A 16,143-nucleotide genomic window follows, 5' to 3' on the forward strand; every position below is an offset into this window, starting at 1 on the left:
TTTTTCCTTACAATAATGTTAGTAGATTAGGTACTGGATTTATGAATAAGAAACTGAAAGACTGAAAGAGAGATAAAGGAGACATTTGCTCCACAGCACGCAGGTGGTAGGGCTATTCCCAAGGAGAAAATGCTGGCTCATAGAGATAGACACAGGTCACTTCTAAATGAAGCACCAGGTACTCTACAGTAGCATTCCATCCACCCGGTGCTGACAATGAATCCTCATGTAGCTGTGTCCTTTTCTGTAGCTTCGTTGGCCTTAAAACTGGCTTGGTCTTATCTGTGCAGACTGAGGTCGAAGATGTGACTTGGGTTGTGAAAGAAATGGCAGACGAGAGAACTGAAGTACGCTCCTGGGTGCTCCACACCAGGGTGCGATGTCCTTTTAGCAGGAGTACAGGGGGAGTTTCTTCTCGCGGCACTGTGCCTGGCCCTGCAGAAAAGCAGAGCCTTCCTCTTCACCAGAGCTCTCAGTCTGTCACCTCGCACCAACAGTGCAAGATACCATTTTGGGAGCACAGAGACTTAGGCCTCTGTCCCTGAAGTTTACAAAGAAATGAAATGTGTCTTTAAAAAAATGTTGACAGTCCTACAGTCATCTAAAATCCCCAGTGGATCTAAATCAAGTCTTCTACATAAACCTTGTTAAAGGCTCTGCAAATCAAATCCTGACTCCTTGGAGCTTTTCCCCACAGACTTTGGTGTGCTTCAACAGGTATGGTTAAGCTGAAAGGCAAACACAATAGTGATGATACCCTGGGAGGGAGGAAAATCCAGTATATTGCCTTCATACTGCAGAATATATGCAGGCAAGGGCAGAAGGGATGGGGGAGCGACAAACCCCACTGTGTTTCACTGAAGTCAGAAGAGTTGCTGGAGAACCATTTCCATGGCAGCAGTTCTGTTGAGTTAGTAGTATTTTTACATAACAGTTTTTCAGACTAAAGCTGCAGTTCAAAAAGAAAAAAAAAAAACAACACTTAATAATAATCCGTGGGTTTAAAGCAAGATATATTTCACTTCTGTTGTCTCCTTTCCTTTTCTTTTTTTCCTTGGGAAAAATGTCTAATGGAAATGATACGTGTCAATTCGACACAGTAGTACATAAAATGAGAAAACTTTTCAGAAATTTTTCTCCTCCTGTTTTAGAAGTTGATTCATGCCCGTAAACAGATGCATTCTTCACTGCATTAGCAGTTTATTCCATTTTTAATCAGCCACATGATGCTATCCAAATATCATTTAACCTATAATCGTCTTTTGTCCAGAAGCCCAAATATTTGTATTGCTAGTAAGAACTCATTAAGGTAGCATTCTCCAGTTTTTATTTTTTTTCTGAATGCTGCCAAGAGGTTTAGTTACAATAAATTCAGAGATTTGAAAGGCTACAGCCTGAGTATTGTCCTTAACTATAAAATAACTATTCTGGGAACTAACTATCCAGTTAGTACAATTATATTTTTCTGGTAACAGCAGGTCCAGTCTGGTTCAAAGGCAATATGCCTGGTGATGTATAATAGCATAGACTATATGGAAGTTCCTCTTTCAGGGCAATCATAGACTCATCGAATCCTAGAATCATTAAGGTTGGAAAAGACCTCCAAGATCATCTGGTCCAACCATCCCCCTACCACCAACGTCACCCACTAAACCATGTCCCTAAGCACCACATCCAACCTTTCCTTGAACACCCCCAGGGACAGTGATGCCACCACCTCCCTGGGCAACCCATTCCAATGCCTGACTGCTCTTTCTGAGAAGAAATGTCTCCTCATTTCCAACCTGAACCTCCCCAAGCATGATCACCTCAAAGCAAAAACATTAAAAATCCTTGAAGGTATGCACTGTACATGGTGTTGCTAGGAATGCGGCTTTCCTAAAAAGCTAATCTTTTATTAAAGCAAGAAGTTTGTGGGCTTTTTTCATCACTAAGAGAGTGTGGCAATGTGCGAGGCAAGGGCAGGTTACGCTGCATTCTAACAAGCCTGACCTGGCAAAGCTGAAGGGAAGGCCAGAAAGAATGCTCCGTGCATGGCACTCTGGAATTGTGCTTACAAGCAAATATTCTGGTACCATGGACATTTCAGGTCTGAAATACATGCACAGCCTTTAGATCAAAGGATCCCTAAGTGGTTTATTATGCTGATCTATCTAATAATATTGTGCAAACTCCAAAGTACCAGTATTTGGTAAACATTCACTTACCCACCTCTGATATGGAGCAATTGCAGGAATCAATCGTAGTTACTCTCTAACAGCGTGCAACAAATGAAGCTGTGATTTGCGGCTAGAGGGAGGGAAGCCCTTATTCACTCAGGTGACAGGACAAAGTCTTGTAGCTGATGCCCTTGCCGTAATTTTACGTGTTCTTACTTTGATCTTACAAAAGGAGCAGAAGAGATTGAATGCCAGGCTAGGGGCAAGGACTTGTGTCCTGCTTGGTTGCCAGCATTGCCTCGGGGAGCTCGCAGGGGGGTGCGCAAGCACTGACCCAGCATGAGGAGTCCAGGGGCAGCTGAGATCTCCTTGGGGTGTCCAAGAGAGTGACCGAGGGGAGCAGGCCTTCAGTTCTGGGTGGGTGGGTTTGGGAAAGAGGCAAAGAGGAGGGTGAAGGGGTCCAGGCTTTTGGAAGACACCTGATGCCCCCTCGCTCCACTTCTGCCTTGTGTTGCATAGGCAGCTGTGCAGGCAGCACCAGGTGCTTCAGCACTTCCACCAGGGTCTGCGAGTTTCGGCTGCGGGGTACCCTCAAGTGGCTGGCACTGGGTGTGTGTACACAGTGCCCAGTTGTTGCTCAGGTCGGGCAGCGATATCAGCAGCATCAAAGGGAGCTGGTCTGGAAATGTCACTGCCAGGTTAACCACTATTGACTATATTAACACACGAGGTGGTACAACGAGTGGCTGAATGTTTGTCATGGCAGGTGACTGCAGAAGATTAGGAAGGGCAGCAGGCTCACTACAGCACAGGGCAGCGTGATCTTAAGAAGGCAGAGATACAGCATGAAACTAGTACAGGAAGAGGAAAAATCCCTGAAGTCTTACTGACTTACCATTCATATGGCTTAATGGTATTGCAGTGCTTTGCTGGCATCTGAGTAGTAAAAGGTTCAAATGATGTTCTCCTATGTTCAGCAACAATACTGCAAGTCAGCCAGAATCACCTCCTTTTTTCTCTGCAGGCATGGCAGAGCAGAATGACAGTTTTTCCTACAGAAAAAAAAAAAAAAAAAAAAAAAGGAATTAAGCCCTTAGAGCTAGGGTGGTCTTTTTTCTAGGTGTGGCTGGGTTCCAGCTGGTTGTTTTTTACTCCATACCAAGCTTTTTCAGGTTTGTATTATTTTAGTTAAACATGTTACTATTTCAGTCTCTCATGAGCCCAAATCACTGACCTAATACATCTTCTGAGATAAAATGCATTCTTTGATACAAGAAAAGTTTTGTCAGTTTAAAAAATAAAACACATTCTCATCAGCAAAACAGTGTCTTTAAGGATCAGGTCTCTGGTTCTGAATTTGCCAATGAGTGCTGATTCAGGTAATCCAGTATTTTACAAGCTAGTCAGCACCCCACAATGTCACATTGAGGCTCAAAATATATTTAAAACAGCTGTGTGCTAAAATCATGCGTGTGTCCACCCATTTCATTACAGTACTACCCTAAGTACAAGGTCAAAACTTTACTGTAATTTAGCTAAGATTCTGTAAAGAAAGAAAATCCATTATGCTTTCCTTCACCATTTCAGTTTATTAGGTGTTAATTTAAAACCTTTCGCTGCAGTGGAGGGCAAAACATAATCAAAAAGTGAACCTGGCTAGAGGCAAGTGGTGAAGATAAAGACACTTAATTGTTCTGACCCTGCAAAGAGCAAATCCCAAGCACACAAATCAGTGCTACTAACAGAAAAACAAATCAGGTCTTTAACATTCTCTCAGCTATATCTGAGTCATGGCATTTTAATAACACTACTGAGAATGCTATTGAAAATTACTTAATTATTGAAGGAAGAAAATCCCTGGCCTAGGCTTTCTACCCAATCTCTTCTTGCCATTGCTGTAGGATTGCTCTGAAAAAGGCTGGCCTTACACTGGCAGAACGCTTGTGGAAGGAAGTCTGTGGAGTTTGCTTTAACTGTGAGCTGCAGGAAATAGTGAAAAACTGAGTGCTATGGTAGGTGCTGTCAGGCAAATGGCCAAGTCCCAGAAGGAGTACAGGCACCTGGACTCTTACTGATCTCTGTGACAGGCTGGGGCTTTGATATCTTCAGGGAACTGGTCCTGTATCTTCCTTTGTCTTTTTAGAATAAACATACCAAAGTTCAAAAGCTTGCTTAGAACAATGAAAGCGGTGTGTTTTCAGAAGCCATGGGCAAACTGGGCAGCAGTACAGAAAGGAGAGTCCTGGCGAGGATGGTTAGAGAGCCCAAGGCAATCTTAGATGCTCTGACATGCAGAGGGGTTGTGCTATGGTGCTGGACGGAGATCAAGAGTGTGTGCTCAAGCGTGTGTGGTGATACCTCACCGCTCACTGATGGCGGTAGTGCCAGTGAAGCTCCAGGCACACCCGAGGGATGCACAAGTCCCAGGGCAAATGAATATTCAGGGCTCAGTGGTGGCTCTGAGTGTCTACCACAGGCATCTGAAGTGCCCCAGGTTTCCTAAAGAACCTCAGGGCACAGGAGGAATGAAATAGCAGTGTGAGCTGTGCCCTCCGGTTAGTTTGTGTCCTTGCTGAAATCCTCAGAGGCCACTAAACCAAGTGCACATACTTCACAGCCCTTCACAGAGTCAGGAAAATACAATCTCCCTGAAAAACTTTTCCCCCTTAGAGAGATCTAGGAATGTGTCAGTTCTAACACATGGCTGCAGCGATCTATTGAATTGCAACACGTGCAGGTTTGATTTAGGAGTCGGCAAACCGAGATTCCATCAGTAATCCCACCACTGATGACGAGTTCCCCAGGAGTCGTGTGGCCTTCACAGGCCATGCCACTTCAAGCTGACAGTGCTGTGCTCTTAGGCACACTGCTGCTTATTGCTGAGGACATGCATGCTACGCAAGCAAAACCCTGGTGCAGCACCTTCTCTCCTGTGCTGTTGCTTCTGTACTCTACGTAGAAGGCCTTTCAGACCAGCTGTGTACACTCAGGTACAGAAAAACACTGCACGAGAAATTAATCCTTCCCTGGGCAGGCACTGGGGGAAGAGGGTTTGTTCTGCCCCTCTTCGGGTATCCAGGAGGTTAGTCTTGATGGCAGTGAAACCTAGAGCTGCCCTTTGCTGAATCTCCCTGTTTGTGATCCACAGTGGACTTTGTTTTGCTTTGCTACACAGTCTTCAGGGTTGGGTCAGCAACCAGCCCTTCCAGCTTGTGCTCGCAAGAGCACAGCCCACTGTAAAGTAAACAATTTTGCCTCCTTAGCATAGAACTTCATTTGTGGCTCCTGTGAAATATCTTGGCTGTAAACCTAGCTAGGGAGGTTGAACAGTTTTGCAGAATTAAGACTAGCAAATTAAAGCCTCGGTTAGGATCTAACTCCCAAAGGTGGATGTGCTCTAAGGAGAAATATAAAATTTATTTTCTTGGTGCAAAAGTACAACATTACTTAATTCATTATAACGTGTCAGGATTTCTGTTCGGATGGGAAGCTTGAAGAGGAATGTATACTTTTTTTGGGGGGGAGGGGGGAAATAAGAAATACGAAGAACCATCACATATGTGTAGCTACTGGGAAAAAATAAAGAAAAATCCAAACCCTACTGCATACAAACAGAAGAGATATCATTTTAAACATTTTGAGTGCAGCACTCGTGTTTGGGGTGACCAATTATCCGCCACATTTTCATGGCTAGGGAAATGAAAAATATTACAGTAATTGCAGGACTTGATCAATAGATGAGTCATTTAATGAAAAAAATTGTAGCAAAGAGCCCAAACCTTTTAATTCAAATGCATTTTACACTCCAGTCCTGTTTAATTATGCAGCTATGGCAACTTGGATGGAAAGCGATAAAGACTGTCTGTATCAAGTGGTTTAATAAGATTTTATTTGTAAACTGCCAGTGAAGAGGATGATAAGTAGGACTGGATCCTGACCTCTCCTGAGTAGTGTTGCATTTACTTAATCCAGCTGAAGAGCTTGCACACAGAGTTAAAAGGAGTTTAGTAGAACTTCAGCAAAACTGGAGACTCATCACACTTCGAAAGGCAGAAAGAGGAATATCTGACAGCTTGCATTGTGACCTAGAAACTAAATCTCTCCACTTTATATATCTGTTCTGCACCAAAACGAGAAACATAGCCCTGCCCTCCTCCAGGAATTGTAAAGTACAGTCATACAGCCTGTAAAAATATATAGAAAATATAAATATTCTCTGAACTTACTGTAGGCCTTTGTTTTGCTGTACTTTTTATCTACCTTGGTTCTCCTAGTCTTTGGTCTTCGGTGTTTGCTAAAGCTGTTCAGAAATGCAGTGCCAAACAACGCCCTGTTTCAGCTCTGCCTCTTTTATATGGGAAGGTAGCCTCTCAAATGTGCTCATCCTAGGCAGTGATAGCTACCTTCACCCACAATTAAGGTTGCACATGTCTGTCCATTACTAGAGTCTCTTCTTCTTCTTTTTTTTTTTTTTTCCCTAAGTTGCTTACAACTTCGCTGAATTCTGTTGTTCAGAATTTAGTGCTGAAATGTGCTGAAATTTTCCATGTTAGGTGTCTTCCTCAGGCCTTTTTTGCTTAATTTAAGATAGAATAACTTAAATATCACCGATTTCTGAGACCAAGATGATGAAAAATGTGTATATGTGCTCATGTTAGAAATCGTACTGTCATTTGGAAAGCTCTGCTGCATTCACTCCTTGGCCTTGTTGGAGGGCACTACAAAGTTCCTCTTCTTTTCAGAAGTACCTTTTGTCATTACTGCGGTATTTCTTAATATGTGAAAAAAAACATAGGACCGGAGCACTCAGGCTGTGCCTGGTTAGAAAGGGCTTTGAGTTTGGAAATTGTTCTGTAATTTCTGAAAATGTTCTGTAAAAATGTGCCAGCCTTTCACGTAGAAGTCAGCGTAAGCTGAAGTGTCACAGCAGTGGCAGTGCCTGCTTCATCTCAGTCAAAGAGCACAGGCACCAGAGACAGGAGTTTCAGCCACCGGCAGAGGCTTTTCCTCTCCAGATCCAGAGCCTACGGGCTGGGTCTGTTTTTCATCTAGAGTCGTTGGAGCATTGTGCAATCATCAAGGGAATTAAGTTCAACCAAGGAAAATAGCGGGTTCTGCCCCTGGGACAGAGTAATGCCAGACACAGGTACAGGCGGGGAGACCTGGGGGTGCTGGGTGGCAGCAGGCTCAACGGGAGCCAGCTGTGGGCCATGGCAGCCAAGAGGGAAAAACACATTTTCAGGTACCTTAACCACAACATAGCCAGCTGGTCAAAAGAGGTGATTCTCCTGCTGTATTTAATGTTGGTGTGGCCTCACCTTGAGTCTTGTGTGCAGTTCTGGGCTCACAATATAAAAAGGATGTTAAGGTGCTTGAGTGAGTGCAGAGGGCAACAAAGCTGGTGAAAGGGCTGGGTGCATGTCCTGTGAGGAGAGGCTGAGCACACCTGGGTTGCTCAGTCTGGAGAAAAGGAGGCTGAGAGGTGACCCCATGGCCCTGTGCAACTCCCTGAGGAGGGGAAGCACAGAGGAGGTGCCCGGCTCTGCCCCTGGTCACCGATGCACAGGACCGGCACAAAGCTGCACCAGGGGAGGGTCAGACTGGATGTTAGGAAAAATTTCTTCACGATGAGGGTGGTCAAACACAAAAGCTTCTTTCTGAGGTGGTGGATACCCCGTGCCTGTCAGCGTTCAAGAGGCATTTGAATAATGCCCTCAATAACATGCTTTAACTTTTGGTTAGCCCTGAAGTGGTCAGGCAGTTGGACTAGGGGGTCTCTGAAGGTCCCTTCCAACTGAACTATTCCATTTGTGTTCAGCACACAGTTTTGAAATACCCTGGGAAACTAGGTGCTCTGGGGTTCTTCCTGGGGTAAATCTACAGAGATGAGTTTTCCACCATGAGTAGTTTCTCTTTTATCTCAAATAGTGAAAGGCTGATGAAGAGCTGATGTTCTAGCAATGTATAAACCTTGTGAGGACTGTGGTTAAATTCTAATGTCCCCACTCTCACTTTGTTTTCCTTATTTCTTTTAATACTTTGGAAGCTGTATTGAATTTAATTCACACAATACCATGAATGCTGCAGCCATTCAGAACTCAAAATTGTCCTTGCAGCAGTATTCAGTTCTCCTTTATGGCATGAGAATGGTATGGAGAATACAGAGAAATACTTGAGAAATGATGATGTCAAGGTGACAGGCTTGAGAGCTACATCCACCTCTGGACTCTGCTCATTAAACTCTCTCCTCTGGGATTTCTGACTCTTCCCAGAGAGCTTCAGAGTATTGCCATTTTCTTTGTATTGGGCTTCTTTTTCTTGTCTCTTCTGCTTCTGGCTTATGTTAATGAAAGCATTTGTACGTTGTGAATGAAGAACACCTCTGTGGCTAAAAGCAAGGGTTATGGCAAGGTGTCAGACCATTCATCATGATAACTAGGTGTCAGAAAGAAAAGTCAATTTTTATTTTTTTTGAGGTGCATATTTACATTTTTCCTCTTCTGAGAGGATCTGTAGAAGAAGATATGATATAAACACAAGTCCAGAGCAGCTAAAGAGACAAGTTTAATGCAAGCATAAGCAACACAGGCCTTTGCCTTGGGCAGCAGGCTGCTGGGGTAGCAAAGTGATGATTTTCAAGTGCCTGCTTGGCCAATGAAAGCCTTTACCTGCTGTTGGAGCCGTTTCTGCTACAGCAGGGACCATGTTTCCTTCCTTGGCAGCTGCTGGAGGACCCAGTGCATGAGGGCAGGTCCCCAGGATATGTGGCACCCGTTCCGGTTTTTCCTTCCCTCCTTCTGCCCTGACACCTGCCTCTCCTCTCCAAGCAGCAAAGGTAACTTTGCGTGTGCTGCTCAGTTAACTTCTGTAAGGGAAGGCGGAGTTACTGACATACTAGAATAAGACTCTTGAACATGACTTCATTTATTTAAAAATATTTATGAGTTTTTCCTCTAAAATGCAGAACACTGAGTTCTAGGAATGATCTATGTATCTGACTGAGCCTTTGCCACTCATGAGTAATGCAGTCCTATCAATCTCAAGCCATTTCATCTCACCATTGTACGTGCTCTTTAATTCTCTCCCCCACACGCTTACATTAAAAATATGATATATCCACACACATGAAAATATATAAAAAATGATGTCAAGAAATAATATAAATCTAACCTCTTTTAAGTATATTAACAAAACCAGCAAGACAGTTTTCCGTATTCTCTGGTCAAATTTACTCTTGTTATATATCCATTAAGAGATGGATAAGCCCAGCAACTTCACACTTGTGTTGTGGATTGCATCAGGACTGATCATCAGGAGTTGGACTCGATGATTGTAGGTCCCTTCCAACTTGGATATTCTTTGATATTCTGTGATCATCAAGGCAGATCACAGCTGCATTCAACTTAGAGAAATTTGCAATGAGTTAATGAAGTTGGAAGTGTTCATGTTAGAGAAACCTGCAGTGCTAGAGTGGCTTTAAAACAAGATCCCTGACATGCTGTTGATGTTGCTTAACTCTTAGTACTAATGAGTTTAAGTGGCTTAGTTATCTTAAACTGCTCTAAAGGCTTAGACTGATTTAAGCAGTTTAGCTTATAGCTGTGCCAGTCATGGTTCATAGGGTTGACGGATCCTGATTAAAGTAATGTATGGTCAGGAGGCATCAGCTCATACAGTTCAACTCTGGTGAATGTTCAACATTTTGAAAACTTTAATTTCCAGGCTTTTTTCTTTTAAATGGAGGACTACCACATGTGAAAATAGAGGCTTTGTTGCACTGAGGTTCAGGGCAGACATGTATTTCCGACAGCAAGGATGTTCCCAAATATTAACACTGGATCTAGGAGTTGATCTGAAATTCTGAAACAGTACTTCAGTGCTCTTTGGCATTGGAATTTGGCATTTCCTTGCTTTTTATTTTTCACTGGTGTTTTAGGATTTTCACCTAGGAATAGATTACTGAAATAATGCCTAGCTCTTGTGCAGCACTTACCATCTGCTTGGTAAAGTAGCTGCTTGCATTGCCCACTCCAGTTTGAAGAAACACAGTTGACAATCTCAAGTTTTGAAGGTTTGCAACAGCTATTTTGTTTGACAAAGTAAGAAGGACACCAGTGCCTCTTCTTTCTCCTTGAGGAGGGAACATGCTGTTCCCATGAAACAAGATTGGATCGAGGACTGAAGTTCAAGACCCATCAGATTAGCAGTCTGTCTGGAAGCATTTGTGTAACAGGCAAAAATAAAGGACCGTCATAAGCATCAGGAAGAGTTTAAGGGCACGCAGAAGAGAAAGGAGTGCAAAGACCTGGGTTAGGCGGAGACCGCAGAGGGCCCCAAAGGTAATGACGCTGAACACAATCCCTTCAGCTCTATAATGGAACATGTTAGCTTTGCTAATCATCATCTGCAGAGTGCAGCTTTTTCCAGCACCAATTGATTGTAATTATATTCTGCATTACCACTGTTAATGCTGAAAGGCTGTCTGGAGCTCAAGCTATGAAGGAGGGTTGCAACCCTGCTTTTCTTTTTAGTGTCCCTTAAGCTGAGGGGTTCCATGGCTAGGTGGTCAGCCTCATCTTACTATTACAACTCCTTGCTCCTGCTGAGAGTATATGTGCTCATTGGCAGTGAGGTCCTCGAAGGAGGGGTTGCTCTGCCATTGGCTCAGTTGGAAATGTAAGAATGGACCTTGCTGAATGAATATTTATGTCTGAAAGATGCTTAACATGCTTGGCACACTGCTAGAAATACTTCACTAATAATAACAGTAGTAATGTCTTTCCAGTAGAGATCTTTACAAACACAGAAGAGAAAAGAAGTAAGAGGAGTAAAACACTATCCATTCGTCTTGGAGCACTTTCAGGAAAATCCTTCACCAGGGACAACTCAGAGTTAAAAACTACTTTTGCTGCTGCCACAAGCTCCAGCTGGTGAAAGGAAAGGGTCTGTTTACTTTCGTTTTGGATGAAGAGGTAATGTTTATGTGTTCTGAGTTTTCAGACAATGACATAGAAACACTAAAGAGGGTAAGAGAGAGCTAGATAACAATGAATGAGAAAATGAGAAAATGCCAAGCATTCGTGGGGCCTTTAGTTTAGTTTTTAGTGTGTTTGGCACAGACACATTAATCATAGGCACACGTCATGTGTCATTTGGGCTCTGCCTCGCTTCTGTCATTTTAGGATGAGACATGGAGCATTCCCCTGCTCCTCTTTCACCAGTCATTCCCAGTCCTTTAGCACCGTCATCACTTCACTGCTTTACTGTTATAAATACCTTCCCCAACTGCCTTGTGAGGAAAGAGGTTGTTACTGCATCCATATGACTCATGGGAAACTGGATGACAAGGATATTAAGTGGTTTATCCAAGGATACTCTGAAAACCTGGGCAAGTCAGGGAGCTGGACCTGCATCTCCCAAGTTCCAGCCTTTCTTTAAGGAGACAGGACTTTAACAGAGGATGCTCGTACTCTCCTAGGAAGCTTGTCAACCACTTGCTTAAAATCTCTAGAATAAAAGTACACAGAGTAAATCGACCCTTTGTGTTAGAACAGACATTGGAAAAAATGTATTAACTCTTTAAATTTCAAAGGTTAATTGTGCCTTTAAATAGGCACACTTTACTGCTAAAAGCTTTGGGTTATATATCCAAGCTTACATAACACAAAGGTGTAATCAGTTCTGAAGCAGAGTACAGTAGCACTTCTACTACATGCAGCAATTTTGTAAGAAATCACAGAACAGCTTATAAAAAGGACATGAGATTATTTGTGTGTTTGTAGCCTGGATCAACCTTTTCTAAAAAGCTAATGGGTGAGAGGGATCAGAAATTGAAACCCCGTTCTGCTGGTTCCTAATGGTCCCAGCAAGATCCCTAATTATGGGAAGTCATGGAGGAACTAAACAAAGCCACACAAAAGACTGTATCTGGAATTGCAAAGCAAAAACGGAAAGCACGCTGGGAATCCAGAGAAAAATACCTGCACAAACAATGTGAAAGAAGAAAATCTAAAGCTTGGAGTTTTTTTTGCTCTATTGTTTGAGACAATAGGGATTCAGAAAAGAATTAGTCTCCATCAAAAGGTAGAGGAGTTGGAGGAGTAAGACTGCTGTCAAAGATGGGAAAAACATGTCAGAACCAGAATCTTTACTTGCTCTGTGATGTCACCCCATCTGTGTAAAGCTGTGAAGTCAGTAGTGAGGACATCATCACAATGCCTGGGTGACTGATCAGACGTGGCTTTCCTTCACAGAAGAGCCTGCAGAAAGTGAGAGAAAAAAAGGTGACTGTGCAGTCTGAATTACCTCTCTTGCCACCAAGAGGAAAGACAGAGAAAAGGAGATAGTCTATGATGCAAAAAGAGAGAGTCCAGGAGATGTGAGGATTTATCCCAGTGCTAGGCAAAGGTCTTACAAGCATGGAAATACAGGAACCGTTCTTGTGTTGAAAGTGTGGATCCTGGAATGATTCTCCCTGGCAAAGCAGGTGATCAGAAGGGTTTTCTAATTGACGCTTGGGCTAAGACAAGAAAAAAAAGTGCAGATTTGTTCTTAAATTGATCTCAGTTTAGGATTGAGAAGATTTGAAAGATAACAGAAGGTATTTTTAAGGGCTATTAGAGTTCAAAGAATGAATAGAGCTTGAAGTCATTTGATAAGTGTCAGAAGGATAAATACAGAAGACTTAAAGAAGTCTTCTCTCTAAACAGAAGACATATATATAAATATAGAAGACTTATATGACCTTTCTTATAGGTCAGAAAGGTACTTTTTGTCTACATCTACATCTGAGACAGATGATCTCTCTTGTTAAACTTCTGCTTTTCATTTGCAAAAACTGGATGATACCTGTAACCTCTTAAAGTTGAAATAAAAGACAGCATCTTCCAGAGGGGAGTGAGCTATGTTCTGCCCTCACATCTAGTGGCCCTGAAGTCATTTTAAGTTTGATATGAAAATTGGAAAAGAGAGACCAGCTGTGGTTTCCATTAAGTAAATCCCCTTTCTAGCAAGGGTACTTAATAATTCTCTAAGCATCCCTTGGATTTGTTTACTTTTCCTTCTGCAGACATCAGACAGGACTTCTCTCTGAGCCTCAGGGCTGAATTTTGATGGCAGATGTATCCTCTGTTATTTGCAGTTACATATCAGCAGGTTAATGGGGAGGCATAGAGAAGAAAGGTTGGACAATCTAATGGAGATGTGAATGCCAGGGACTAGACCCACAGTAAGCAGTGAAAGATCTATGCTACAAATCATGTCAAAAAAAGCAAAAGCTAACATTTACCTCCTCATCAGTTTAATGCTCTCAGCTGCAGAGATAGAAAGCAGAAGGGAAATGAGGAGGAAAATCCAATCAGCCACATGGTGCCAAATGGTTTCACCTGCTCCTGGGACCACAGGTTGACACAGCTGTGAGACAGCCCCCACAAACATCCTAGTATGAGAAAAGAATTGTGTCAGGGGGACAGGTGCTGCTGATTGAAGCTCTGTGCCAGATAAATATATAAGGAAAGCTGTAATGGGCTACAGTTTTTTTTTCTTAAGGAATTCCACTTATGGAAGATTAAAAATTGTATTCATAGGCCAATTGTGTTGGTTGGAGAAGGACTCTCAAACAAACAAACAAACACTTTCTTTGGTTCTTAGACTGGCTGGCTAGAAAGAGTTAGAGCCTTTGATTTCTAAGATTCAATCCTACATACGTAAAACAGGGTTGATATCCTTTCCCCACCATATCTCAGAGTTGTTCTTATATCCATTAAAGTTGTAATAGAGGAAAAGTGTGTTTTCATGATATGGTCTAAGGCTACCAAGGTGGCTGTAATGTGGCCATAGGACACAAGCATTGTTCAGGGCTGGCCCTAAGCAGCTCATTGTGCTGTAGAGACATGCAGTATGGTACTGTACTGACAGTACCGGGGAGAAATATGCACAGGGAAAATAGCAGTGTGTTCCGTGAAGGATTCAGCTCGTGTGCAGGATACAAGTTGTGATGATAGATGGGGAACAAGGAAAGTAAGAATGAGCATGTTTGTTTATTTGATCCATGACTCTATGAGATGGTAAGTCCAATTCTTGGACCAGAGCAACCGTACCATGGCTGCAGGATGCACTGTGCTGAATCAGTACATACTTGCTCTGCTGTGTCAAATGCTTTTTAAAGAAGTGAAGGGACACTCTGTTCTGGCAGATTGTATATCATGCAGTCTGCCTGTGCTTCACTGACTTCACGATGAGTCAAGTATGGTCTGTCCTTCCACAGCTGGTGTAAGTCCCCTATATGAATATAAAGAATCTTAAATGCCATTCTGTGAGCTTTGGCTGGAAAGATTGTTAAAATGTACTTGCATCTGATCTAGATAAAATTTGTAGCACTCAGTGACCCGGTAGCACAAGGCCACATATCGATAATTGTAGAGTCGCTGTTCAGGTTCCCCAGTTCCCCATGCGGAGTGTGGTACAGGTTCCTCAGACAAAACAGCTTGTGATCCTGCAGTTGAAGATAATATCACAGTGCCCTACCTCCAACAAGGAACAAAAGTTTCATAGGCAGTTTTAATCCTGGCATTTCCTACCTGTGAGTGCGTGGTTTTGTGCCCTTGATGTTCTTTTTGTGTGTCATATGATCGTAAGTCTACGCTCCTGAGTGTTTTCCACACAGAACTTGGGTATTTTGTCTATAGCTCTTTAACAGTGAGCTTTTGTGTCTTCCTTTGCAGAACTTTTGCTACCGCTCTATTTGTAATCCTCAGTGATCAATTCTGCAATGAAACAAAGCAGCCTAAGACATGATTGCTTAAGCATCTACAGTAATGAGACTAAATGTTTTGGCATTGAGGAGCTGCTCTAAACAGAGCTTCTTTTGTGATAGATGCCTACTGGAAGTTATTGAAATCTCATATCAGTATTTTTGTTAAGTTTTGAAACATACTGCTTCCTTTATTACCTGCATCCTTAGCAATTCTTTTTGTCATTCAACAAATTAATAACGCAGCTGTGTTAGAAGCCAGTTTTGCATTTGAACTTGAGGGCGACTTTCACCAGAAGGCAATTCAGTTACGTACTGTGTCAGGTGCAAGGTGCTGGGGCCAACCTGGGACAAATACTGAGCTGGTTTGTTACTGGGCTCTTGGATGTGGATCTGCTTTCATGCCTCTGCCAGGAAGGGATGAGCAGCCTTCCTCACCGTGAGGCTGCTCCCTCTGTCCCTAACTGTTGTCCCATTAGGAGCTAGAGCAGCTAGTCTGATTTTCAAATGGGAGCTTGCCCTCGGTAAGATCAAAAAGCTTCATGCTGAGAACTGAATGCACTTTTAAACAAATGCAGCACCTCTCCAGAGCAGTGTCAGGTTTTCCAGCGACAAAGCAAGTGAAGTTATCTGCTCTACTCCAGTGACAGAAAAGGGAAGGAAGGGGTGGGAGGAGTGGTGGTGACCCTGCACAGAGATCAGAGCAGGAAGGACAGATCATGCTGCTAGCCCTGATGCTGGAAATAGCAGCTGTCTGCGCACTCTGAACACAGTTGACCAGAGGTGCTGGCTGCAGAAGGCTTTGTGGCTCTCCGGTGCTCTAGAATAGGCAAAATAGGAAGCTGGGTTGTAGCTGGTTTGCATGCTTTGGTTTCCTGCTCTAGGAAGTTAACTGCAGTCTTGATTCCTACCCCCAGCCCTGCACCTGCCTACACAGGGCCTTGATTATCTCTCTTTGTCTTCAAAGTGCACTTTTTCCCACTCGCTGCTAAATCCCTGCCCATTCTTGTGTCTGGTCCATCAAGAGAGCTTAGTAGCGCTCCTTCATAATAAGGATGCTCATTTAGTTCCAGTGGTGGCAGTCTGTGTGGTCATACTGAACATCTTTGGTTCCATCCCCTGCTGCCTACCTCTGCAGGGCGGGCTGCTGCAGGTCTAGGAGTAATGTGATGGATTGTCTCACATGGCTGAAGTGTGTGAAGGGACAATGAGCATTCCCCCTAACTGCCAGCA

The 16,143-nt window shown here is 43.1% G+C and overlaps 1 protein-coding gene and 1 long non-coding RNA gene across 8 annotated transcripts in view; one reads left to right on the forward strand and one right to left on the reverse strand.

The window, feature by feature from the left end:
* The window catches only part of LOC310892530 (uncharacterized protein), a 164,812-nt gene that overhangs the window by 104,024 nt on the left and 44,645 nt on the right, over positions 1 to 16,143 (forward strand). The window lies entirely within an intron of this gene.
* LOC310892531 lies at positions 6,813 to 13,998 on the reverse strand. 5 transcript variants are annotated; one of them, XR_014578202.1, is made up of 5 exons: positions 13,008 to 13,998; positions 12,574 to 12,678; positions 12,311 to 12,418; positions 8,828 to 9,024; positions 6,813 to 8,547 (listed from the first exon to the last, which is right to left on the reverse strand). It is a non-coding gene; the product is annotated as an uncharacterized lncRNA (long non-coding RNA). The 5 variants fall into 5 exon arrangements; XR_014578203.1 differs by having other exon boundaries at positions 6,813 to 8,669; XR_014578204.1 differs by lacking the exon at positions 6,813 to 8,547 and having other exon boundaries at positions 8,734 to 9,024; positions 13,008 to 13,986.

Source organism: Anser anser, assembly GCF_964211835.1.
Source record: "Anser anser genome assembly, chromosome: 1".
Lineage (NCBI taxonomy): Eukaryota > Metazoa > Chordata > Aves > Anseriformes > Anatidae > Anser > Anser anser.